Genomic DNA, 12,892 nt, shown 5'->3' on the forward strand with positions numbered 1-12,892 from the left:
ACTCTCACTCCATCACTGTCAACCTGAGCCCCTCACACTCACTCCATCATCTTCACCCTTAACCCGTCACACTCACTCCATCACCGTCAACCTGAGCCCCTCACACTCAATCCATCACCGTCACCCTGACCCCCTCAACTCTCTCCATCACAGTCACCCTGACCCACTCATTCTCACTCCATCACCGTCAAAGTTACCCACGCACACTCACTCATTCACCGTCATACTGACCCCCTCACACTCACTCCATCACCATCACCCTGACCCCCTCACTCTCACTCCATCACCGTAACCCTGACCCCCTCACACTCTCTCCATCACAGTCACCCTGACCCATTCACTCTCACACCATCACCGTCAAACTTACCCACTCACACTCACTCATTCACCATCTTAGTGACCCCCTCACACTCACTCCATCATCTTCACCCTTAACCCGTCACACTCACTCCATCACCGTCAACCTGAGCCCCTCACACTCACTCCATCACCGTCACCCTGACCCCCTCACACTCTCTCCATCACTGTCACCCTGACCCACTCATTCTCACTCCATCACCGTCAAACTTACCCACGCACACTCACTCATTCACCATCATACTGACCCACTGACACTCACTCCATCACCATCACCCTGACCCCCTCACTCTCACTCCATCACCGTAACCCTGACCCCCTCACACACTCTCCATCACAGTCACCCTGACCCACTCACTCTCACTCCATCACCGTCACCCTGACCCCCTCACATTCACTCCATCATCTACACCCTGACGCCCTCAACCTCATTCAATCACTGTCACCCTGAACCCCTCACTCTCACTCCATCACCATCACCTTGACCCCCTCACTCTCACTCCATCACCGTCGCCCTGACCCCCTTACTCTCACTCGATCACTGTCACCCTTACCCCGACACTCTCACTCCATTACCGTCAACCTGAGCCCCTCACACTCACTCCATCATCTTCACCCTTACCCCGTCACTGTCATTCCATCACCGTCACACTGGGCCCCTCACACTCACTCCATCACCATCACACTGACCCACTCACACTCTCTCCATCACCCTCACCATGACCCCCTCACACTCACTCCATCACCATCGAACTGACCCACTCACACTCACGCCTTCGCCGTCACACTGACCCCTCACATGCACTCCATCACCGTCACCCTGACTGCCTCACGCTCACTCTATCACAGTCACCCTCTCTCCCTCACACTCACTCCATCACAATATCCTGACCCCCTCAAACTCACTCCATCACCGTCACCCTAACACTCTCACTCCATCACCATCGCACTGACCCCCTTATTCTCACTCCATTACTGTCACCCTGATCCCCTCACATTCACTCCATCAGCATCACCCTAACACCCCCACACTCACTCCATCAAAATCAGACTGAACCTCTCACACTCACTCCATCTCTGTCACCCTCATCCCCTCACACTCACTATATCAGCTTCACCATGACCCCCTCACACTCACTCCATCATCCTCACCCTGACCCCCTTACTCTCACTCCATCACCGTCACCCTGACCTCCTTACACTCATTCCATCATGGTCACACTGACCCCTCACTCTCACTGCATCTCCGTCACCCTGACCCCCTCACACTCACCCCATCAAAATCAGACTGAACCCCTCACACTCACTCCATCTCCGTCATCCTGAAACCCTCACACTCACTACATTACCGTCACCATGACCCCCTCACACTCACTCCATCACTGTCACCCTGACACCCTCACACTCACTCCATCATCGTCACCCTGACCCCCTCTCAATCACTCCATCATCGTCACCCAGACCCAGTCACACTCACTCCTTCAACGACACACTGACCCCCTCACACTCACTCCATCACCGTCACCCAACCTCACCCGCACTCACTCCATCATCGTCACCCTGAGCCCCTCACACTCACTCCACTAATGTCACCCTGACATCCTCACACTCACTTTTTCACAGTCACCCTCACAACCTCACACTCACTCCATCATCGTACACTGACTCCCTCACACTCACTCCATCTCCGTCACCCTGATCCACTCACACTCACTCCGTCTCCATCACTCTGATCCACTCACACTCACTCCATCACCGTCACCGTGACCCCCTCACACTCACTCCATCATCGCCACCCTGATCCACTCACACTCACTCCGTCTCCATCACTCTGATCCACTCACACTCACTCCATCTCCGTCACCGTGACCCCGTCACACTAACTCGATCACCGTCAACCTGACCCCCTCACACTCACTCCATCATCGTCACCCTGACCCACTCTCACTCACTCCATCACAGTCACCCTGACCCCGTCACACTCACTCGATCAGAGTCACACTGACCCCCTCGCACTCACTCCATCTCAGTCACACTGATCCCCTCACACTCACTCCATCATCGTGACACTGATCCAATCACACTCACTCCATCAATGTCACCCTGACCCCCTCACACTCACTCCTTCACCGTCTCACTGACCCCCTCACACACACTCCATCATCGTCACCGTGACTCCCTCACTCTCACTCCGTCACCGTCGGCCTGACCGCTTCACACTCACTCCATCACCATCACGCTGATCCCCTCACACTCACTCCATCACCTTCACCCTGACCCCCTCAATCTCATTCCATCACCGTCACCCTGACCACCTCACACTCACTCTATTACCTTCATCCTGACACCCTCAGTCTCACTCACTCACCGTCTCACACTCACTCCATCACCGTCACACTGATCCCCTCAATTTCAATCCATCACCGTTACTCAGTCCCTGTCACTCTCACTCAATCACTGTCACCCTGATCCCCTCACACTCATTCCATCACCATAACTCTGACCCCTCCACACTCACACCATCACCGTCACCCTGACCCCCTCACACTCCCTCCATCTCCGTCACACTGATCCCCTCACATTCACTCCATCAACCTCACCCTGACCACTCAACCTCACACCATCTCGGTCACACTGATCCCCTCACACTGACTCAATCAGCGTCACACTGATCCACTCACACTCACTCCATCATTGTCACCCTCACCCCCTCACACTCACTCAATCGCCGTACCTTGACTCCCTCACACTCACTCCATCACCATCAACCAGAACCCCTCACACTCACTCCGTCTCCATCCCCCTGACACCCTCACACTCACTCCATCACCGTCACCGTTACCCCGTCACTCTCACTCCATCACCGTCACCCTGAACTACTTACACTCACTCCATCACAGTCACCTTGATCCCTTCACCCTTACGCCGTCTCCATCACACTTATCCACTTCCACTCACTGTATCACCGTCAACCTGACCCCCTGACACATACTCCATCACTGTCACCCTGACCCCCTCACACTCACTCTGTCACCGTCACCCTGACCATCTCACACTCACTCCATCACCTTTACCCTGATCCCCTCAATCTCATTCCATCACCATCACACTGACCTCCTCACACTCACTCTATCACCGTCACCCTGACCCCCTCACAGTCTCTACATCACAGTCACCTTGATCCTCTCACACTCACTCTATCACCGTCACCCTGACCACCTCACACACACTCCATCACCGTCAACCTGACCATCTCACACTCATTCCATCACCGTCACACTGATGCCCTCACACTCACTTCTTCACCGTCACCCTGGCCCCCTCACACTCACTCCAGCATGGTCACGCTGATCCCTCACACTCACTCCATCACCGTCACCCTGACCCCCTCACACTCACTCAATCACCGTCGACCTGAACCCCTCACACTCACTCCATCATTATCACACTGACAGCCTCACACTCACTCCATCATGGTCACCCTGTCCACCTCACACTCACTCCATCAAAGTCACCCTGAGCCCCTCACACTCACCCCATGACTGTCACACTGACCCCCTCACACTCACTCAATCACCGTCAACCTGAACCCATCACACACACTCCATCACCGTCAGACTTAACCACTCACACTCACACCATCACCGTCACACTGACTCCCTCACACACACTCCATCACCGTCACACTGACCCCCTCATTCTCACTCCGTCACCGTCTCCCTGACCCGCTCACACTCACTCCATCGCCTTCACCCTGACCGCGCACACACACTCCATCACTGTCACCCTGGCCCCCTCACACTCACTACATCATGGTCACCATGACCACCTCACACTCACTCCATCACAGTCACCCTGACCCCCTCACTCTCACTCCAGCACCGTCGCTCTGACCCCCTCACACTCACCCCATGACCGTCACCCTGAACCCTTCACACTCACTCCATAATGGTCACACTGACACCCTCACACTCACTCCATCATGGTCACACTGACCACGTCACACTCAATCCATCACCATCACCCTGACTGCCTCACACTCATTCCATCACCGTCAACCTGAACCCCTCACACTCACTCCATCACCGTCATACTGACCCCCTCACACTCACTGCAACACCGTCACCCTGAGCCCCTCACACTCACTCCATCACCTTCACCCTGACCCCCTCACACACACTCCATCACGGTCACACTGACCCCGTCACTTTCACTCCATCACCGTCACCCTGATCCTCTCATACTCACTCCATCACCTCACCCTGACCCCCTCACACTCTCTCCATCACAGTCTTCCTGACGCCCTCAATCTCATTCCATCACCGACACACTGACCCCCTCACACTCACTTCATCACCGTCACTCTGACCGCCTCACACTCACTCCATCACCGTCACTCTGACCCTGTCACAATCACTCTATCACCGTCTCCCTGACCCCCTCACACACAGTCCATACCTTTCTGCCTTTTCCCGAAATCTCTTGGCCACAGTGTTCGATCCCCCCATCAATAAAAAACGCTTCTTTCAGTCTATCCTGTCCATATTCCTCATTATTTTGTACATCTCAGTCATGTCTTCTCCAATCTCCTCTGCTCAGCGACAAACAACCCCAGTGTATCCAATCTGTCCTCACAACTGAAACTCTTCAGCCCGGACAATATCCCAGTGAATCTCTCCTGCAATATTCCCAGTGCGATCACATCCTTGCTCTTCTGTGAATTGCATAACTGCACATAGTAATCTAGCTAGAGCCGAATGAACCTTTTTTTTACGATTCTGTTGCAGTATGAGGGCGTCGCTGGTTCGGCAGTATTTATTGCTATCCCTAATTGCACAGCGGGTAGTTGCGACTCAACCATATTGTCGTGTGTCTGGAGTCACATGGAGGTCCGAACAGGTAAGAATGGCAGTTTCATTCCTTAAAGGAGGTCAGATGGTTTTGTTTTTTTCAACAATTGGCCATGGATTTATAGGAGTTATTAAATTCGTAATTCCAGATATTTATTGAATCCCAATTCTGCCACCGAGCATGGTCGGAGTTAAACCCGAGTCCGTGGTATCTGAATAAACAGTCCAGTGGTCAGTGGTAATAGCGCTCGGCCATTGCACAAAAGCAGTGAAACTAATCTTATTCAATGAAGTCGCTTTTCCCCGATACTGTCCTCTGCCATTTTCCTGAGCTTAACCACCCCCAATAATCTCTGGTCCATGTCGGTAAAAGCTTCTACATGAGTATTGATCTCTCAACAGCGGTAACCAAATGTATCAAATGAGCTGCTGTTCCCGATGGTGGGGTTGGGGCACGTTCACCCAGCAACTGTGACCTCAGCCACACAGACTGATCGGTATCAATGTGAGAGTCAGTGTTAGATTCTGCAGTGCCTGAAAGAAATAGGAAATGACTCCACAAACGCATGATGAAAGAGCAGCGCTCCGAAAGCTAGTGCTTCAATTAAACCTGTAAGATCATAAACTGGTGTCGGGTGATTTTTAACTTTGTACTCCATAGTCCAACACCGGCATCTCCAAATTAATGAAATGGGGATATGGGATGGAAAGTTCGGTTAGTGATCGTAGGAGGTAAGAAATCTCTGAGAACGGGTGGATTTGAATTCTGACCTATGAAACACAGAGATGTCAGCGAGCAGAAGTTAAAGGAGAAAAATCATCACTTTGGAGAAAATTACCATGTTAAAACAACTGATTCCTTTGTGTTTCGCAAAAGACTGGGACAAATAGAGAAATGACTGCTGTGACTCGGACTCAAACCAAGATTGCTGGGGCCACAACGCAGAGTACTAACCACTATACGATTATGGCAACCCACAGCCGAGCACACTAACCACAAGCAATACGTACAGTATCATAAGAAATGTTAGGCAGAGCACCAAATGCACAATATCAGTGCTTCCCGAAAAGTGGCAGATATATGGGAAGTCAGAATGGGCTGACCGTTTAACATCGGTGCCCCCAGTGGCTGTGGTGATTTCATCATTAACATGCTGAACGCTGAGATAAATAGATTTCTCCAAAACATCAAAGAATCCGGGGACATTGCGGCTTTTGTTGAAATGTATGCTGCAATAGCAATGCAATTTAAAATCGGCTATTTCACCAGTTTCCCCACAAAAGGCAATAACCACTGCTGCCACAGAGTCCCAATTCCCAGCCCAGAAGCAGAAGAACTGAATGGCGCAGTTGCGAAGATCCAACTTGAAATCGGATGGGAATGAGGTCGCAGAGATACTCGATGGCTCAAGTGATACAACCGGAGAATGCACAGTATTTCTATGACGGTTTAGAGGCTCAAGCAATTCCGAGGTTGGGAGTTCTCCTGGTTAAAGGCAGGGCAAAAGGGAAAATTTGTTTCAGTTTATAATAACATATCAATCAACAGTGCATCTTGCTGAGACAACTGAGTGCCACAATTGGAGCGTAGGTGGTTGGTTTGAAGTTTGATTTTACGTCACTATCACCCACTTCCCTGGAATGAATTGTTTTTACCATTTTTATTTCCAATTGTTTGATATCTCCCTGTAGTCTGCGGGTTTCTTCCTCATGGTTAATTGCATGACTAACTGTTGCATGATCTGCATACTGCTAAATCACAGCCACTACAGGTAAATATGAATCACTGATCTATATGAGAAAGCAGTGGACCTCACAGCAGGTATGCTTCGTAGGTTTGCAGGCGACATTAGAATTGTAGACAATGAGGAAGATTATCTAAGATTCAAATGGATCTTAATCCAATGAGTCGTTGGAATTAAAAATGTAACATGGAGTTCAATCTGGATAAATGGAAGGTATTCCATTTTGGTACAACAAAAAGAGTAGGGCTTTACGTCGTTTTGGAGAACACGGAAGCTAAGGGTGAAGGTACATAATTCTTTGTAGTTTGCATCACATACAGACAGGTTAGTTCAAAGGCATTTAATATACTTCCCTTCATTGCTTAGTCCTTTGTGTATAGTAGTTGGGACGTTGTGTTGATGTTTTACAGGACATTGATGAGGCCTCTTCTGGAATATTATGTCCAGTTCTGGTCGCCCAGTTCTGGGAATGATATTATTCAGCTCGAGCAGGTTCAGAAAAAGTATACACGCATGTTGCCGTGTGTGGAAGGTTTGAGTTATAATGAAAGGCTGGATAGGCTAAGACTATCTTCAGAATCGAGATTGTGGTGCGGGAAAACCACAACAGGTAAGGCAGCATCCGAGGAGCAGGATAATCATTTTTTCGCGCAAATGTCGTTCATCAGGCTCTTGCCCGAAACGTCGATTCTCCAGATCTTCAAATGCTGCCTGACCTGCTGTGCTTTCCCAGCACAACACTCTCAATTCTGATCTCTCATCTGCAGTTCTCACTTTCTCGTAGTTGAGACTGTTTTCACTCTAGGTTAGGGGTTTGAGAGGCGACCTGACAGAAGTTTCTGAGAGGTAAGTTAGAGTTAATGATACTTACCTTTTCCCAGGAGGGTAATTTCAAGACGAGAGGCCATATGTTTAAGATGAAAAGAGAGAGATTTTTTTTAAAAAAGATATGTGAGTCATTTTTCTAGAGAAGGTGTTTTTCGTGTGCAATTAACTTGCTGAGAAAGTGATAGATAAGGGTACATTTGCAACATTTAAAGGGAAATTGGATCCAAACATGAATGGGAAAGTGGGATTTCTAAAATAAATTTATTCATGTCTAGTACATCACTTATTTCCCAGAGGACAGTTAAGAGCCAAACACGATATTATCCATCTGGAGTCTCATGTGGGACAGAGCAGATGAATATGACAGTTTGCTTCCCGAAATCAGATGGGATTTTCCACACAACTGATTCAGGTCATCACGAGACTCTTCAATTCCAGGTGCTTATTGAATTCAAACTCCACCATCTGTCATGCCAGGACCTGAAACATTTGTCCCCAAGATATTACCTGGGTTTTTGGATTAGCGACACAGTAAGAAAACTAAAATGGCATTATAACCACTCAGTGGGTACAGTAGGAGACAGATGGGACGAGATTAGTTTGGCAGTATGTTCAGCATGGATTGGTTGGACTGACGGGCCTGTTTTCATGCTGTATGAATCTATGATTGACGCTATGGAACAAATAGCTGGTTGGGATTAACAGCAGCATTGACAGCATAATCGAACTCCTCATGGGATATGTAATCCTGCTGGAGTCTCCGGAGGTTGTTTTGCTCAGTGATCCCTTCCCACACACGGGACTGGTGAACGGTCTCTCCCCACTGTTACTGATTAAATGAGATTCCATTTCTGTGGTTAATTGAATCGCTTCCAGCAGTTCCCACATTGCCCTGCTTTCTCTGTTGTATCGGCGTCCTTTTTTCTACTGAGGGTGAATGATCCTTTCAAATTGTGTCCACACAGATACAAATTCCGTTTTTCATGTTGTTAATGTGTTTTCATTCTTTCTCATTCACCCATAGGGTGTGAGTATGATTTGTCAGGACAACATTTATTCTTCGCCCCTTGTTTGTTGCTGGCTGGCTCCACCACACACCCGGGTGCGATCGCAGCCTCGGGTGTCTGTCTGTGGGCAGTCTGCACATTCTCTCTGTGTTTGAGTTTTTCTTTCTTCCTCTGACCAAAGATGTGCTAGTTACAGGGATGAACAACGGGAAATGCAGGCTTATGGGATAGGGAATACCGTGGGGTCTGGTGGGATGGGCTTCGGATGTACCGTGTGGACTGGAAGGGCCGACAAACCTGCTTCCCCACACGATGGGGATTATTGAATTAAGGGTCAGCTCATGTTTTTCTGGTCCTGGAGTCTCTCGTAGGCAGGATTGGGTGAAGATGGTAGAATCCCCTGAATAAGGGACATGAATGAATGGGATTGTAGGAAATTAAAGTTATTATCTCTGTTTCTGAGGTCAGGCTTGCATTCCAGGTTTTATTCGTCGAAATTAAACATCACTCTTTCCATGTCCCAGTCGCCAAGGATGACAAGTTTAAAATATTACCCCAACACTACCTTCTCCAGGTTGAAGTCTTTACGGTGTGGAAGAAACTGATATTGAGCTGATGCAAGCAAATGCAGCTGCCACCGCCAGTGTCGGAAACACAGATCCAAATGGCAAAATCATCGTTTAAACCCAACACTGCAAAGGTAAGGGCTCAACACGCTCCAGTTGTGCCACTCAGCTTTCTTAGCAAGATGCACTGTCGATTGCTATGAGAGTATAAACGGGGATAACCATTCCATTGATCAGGAGCACACACAATCTAGGAATTTCTTGCGTATCTATACCATCAGAAAAGGACTGCACGCTCACCTGTTGCATCACTGGAGCCAGAGAGTCACTCTGCGACTCATTCCCATCCCCATTTCCGTTTGGATCTGGGTGGCTGTGCCACAGTTTCTCTGATTCCGTGGCTGTGAACTGGGATTATGTGTGATTATCTGCAAAACTGTTTACAACTTGAGGAAGCTGGTGAAGTCGCCGATGTTAAGCTAAAATGCTATTGAAGCATACATTTCAACAATATCCTGTACTGTCCCCCGAGTCTTTGATATTTTGTCGAAATCGATCAATCTCATTTTTCAACATTCTCATTCAAGGGATCTCCACAGCCACTGAGGACATCGAACTGAAAGGTTCAGCTCATTCTCAGTTCCCACATGTCTGTCCCTGTTCGCTGAGTACTGATATTTTACATTTGCTGATCTTCTGAACATTTCGTCTGCTAGTGTACTTATTGCTGCTTGCAAGCATCCTGTTCTGTGATCGTGGTTGTCGGTATTTTGCATTGTGACCACAGCAACCTCGGTTTGAAATTAAATCACGGCACAAAGTGTTCTCTCCGCTGTCTTTTTTGTGACACATGCTAAAAATTGTTTTACCTTCAAATTCCGCTCTCTCACATCTCTGCGTTTCATATATCAGGATTCAAACACAGCCGTTGTTGGAGATTTCCCTTCTACCCACGATAGTTTAATCTCCTTTTCGTCCCTCCTCCCATTTCTCTGTGGCAATGCACAATCTATCACTCTCTTTCACATTCATACTGTTCTGTCTGTGCTGTTGCTGCGGTTACTGTTGTTGGGTGAACGTTCCCCAATCCCACCATCGGGACCTCCAAACAAGTCGATCCATTTGGATACCGCGGTTGTGAAATCAATCCTCATGTAGCAGCTTTTACTGACTTAGGACAGAGACAATTGGAGCGTCAGGCTCATGGAGAAGACCCAGGACAGTTTTGGTGAAAAGACATTTTATCGGAAAACATCAGCTTTGTGGCTTTCTCCGTTCGTCTTGTGGTAATTTCATTGGACTGATAATCCAGAGACTGAGGTAATAGTCTGGGTACTCGAGCTTGAATTCCACCATGCCATAATCGTCAAATTTGGATTCAATAAATATCTGCAATGAAGAATCTAATGACTACTATATATCCATTGACAATTGTTGAAAAAAATATCTGTTTCACTGATGTCATTTCGGGATGGCATTTGCTATCCTTACTTGGTCTGGGCTGCATATGACTTCAGACTCATAGCAATATGGTTGAGTCTCAACTGCCTTCTGGGCAATTAGGAATGGATAATAAATTCTGCTTAGCCAGAATCGCCATCATACTAATTCAGAAATTTGAAAACAAGTGCTCGTTAGGCTCACGCAAGAGTGTTGTGTGCAGTTTTGCAAGTCACATTATAGCAGGGATGTGTGGCGTGTTTGTCGCAGTGCAAAGGAGATGTAGAGAAGACATGATTGGGTTAGGGTATGGTCAGGGTTGACTCATTGATGGAGGGATCGATCAGCAGGGGCCAGAGATTTAAGGAGAAAGGCTGAATAGTTTGAGAAGATGTGCGGAAAAGCTTTATCAGCCAGCGGGAGGAGGGGGGGGGGGGGGGGGGGGTTGGAATTTGGAATACGTTGTCTGCATTGTTCAGTAAGGCAGAAACCCTAATGACCTGAATAAATGTTCAGATGTGAATTTGTGATGCCAAAACATATAAGGCCGGGATAAACGTAGTGAAATGGGATTCAGTTCATTAAGCAGTTGTTTTTGACAAGTGTTGCCACAATTAACTGAAGGGCCTCCTTTGACACTCTTGTCCGTGTTAGTATAATGATTAGTGTCCCCGTCTGTCACAGGGCTCAATTCTCCACTGGGGACAGTGTAAATGTTTTAAAACTGTCGCTAAATTCCCAAATGCAGGTATTGATACCTGTCCTTCCATTCTCGATGGGGCATGTCACAGGAAGGACACTGCTGCCAGAATCAATGTGGGGAAGGGCTGAAGCTCTCAGGGAGGCAGATTGTCAGTGAGGGTACAAACACGTGACTTCTGAAAGCTGCATTTTGTGACTGTGTTGGAATGAAAATCATTTGACAGACTTGTTCCGGATTGAAGAGTTTACTGGAAGCACGATGGTGAGGAATAAACAGGGTAAAATCATTCAAATATGAGTGCAGAAACACTTCCTGCAGCACGAATGAAATTGTAAAGTAGAGGGTAATGTTTCGATACATTGAATTTGGGTTGCTTTGCATTGATGAGGCTGAGTTACCAGGGTATAAAGGTATTAAGAAATGATACAGCATTTGCTCACTGAAACATTGACTCAGTAATTCGCACTGCAGTTCCGTCGGAGGGTTAGGTTGATTGGCAAAGTTAAATTGCCCTCTTGTGTCCAGGGATTGAATGAATCATGTTACGAGTGAATTAACCATGGGTTACGCGAGGACAAGGTCAGAAGTCTCAGAACGCCAGGTTATAGTCCAACAGGTTTATTTGAAATCGTAAGGGAGAAGGCTGCCCCTTCTTCAGGTGAAATATGCGGGAATAGGGAGGAGAACTAGGTCTGGGTGAGATGCCCGTCATAGTGTCGACACCGGCTCGATTGACTTAAATGTCCTTTCTGCACTGTAGGATTCTGTGATTCTCTCGGAGAGGGTGATGACGGTGTTTACTGGGGTGTAAAGCCATGAGGGTCGATGCTGACGGAGTTTACTGAGGATGAGATTTTATTCACTTGTTGCCTTGAAAAATTTACAACAGTTATCCCTGTACTAAGGAAGACTTAATGGGGCTTTTTCGGGTTGTGAAATGTTTGGACAGAGTAGATAGGTGGAAAGTTCCCTCTTTCAAGTAAGTAAACATCTCGACGTCAGGCATTCGATACCTTTGATAAAACCTTTGAAGGACAAAGAAATGATGAGAGCAGAATCGCTGTCACTCCGAGAATCTGTTTTTCAAAATAATTGGAAAGGCACATTTGGTGCCATACAAGGAATATATTTCACAAGTAGAGAGAAAGCGTGTGGCTAGATAAAGGTGTTGGGGTGGGATGTAGTCGGTCAGAAGTTGCGGGGAAACAATGCCTAAGTTGGTTGACTTTAAATATAAGGACATTTCGTGAACGCGTGCAGATGAATAAGATTCGGTTCCAAAAACTCTGGATTTTGAAATATTTAGCATAATATTCCATTGTAAATGGAACTGAGTGGATTTTTCTTATTGTGAAGAGAAGATATTACATAACGAAAAGGAAGTGATCAGTTGCTT

The sequence above is a fragment of the Chiloscyllium plagiosum genome, unplaced genomic scaffold (assembly GCF_037043375.1).
Source record: "Chiloscyllium plagiosum isolate Xiang-an unplaced genomic scaffold, Cpla_swu_hap1 HiC_scaffold_36, whole genome shotgun sequence".
Classification (NCBI taxonomy): Eukaryota; Metazoa; Chordata; class Chondrichthyes; order Orectolobiformes; family Hemiscylliidae; genus Chiloscyllium; species Chiloscyllium plagiosum.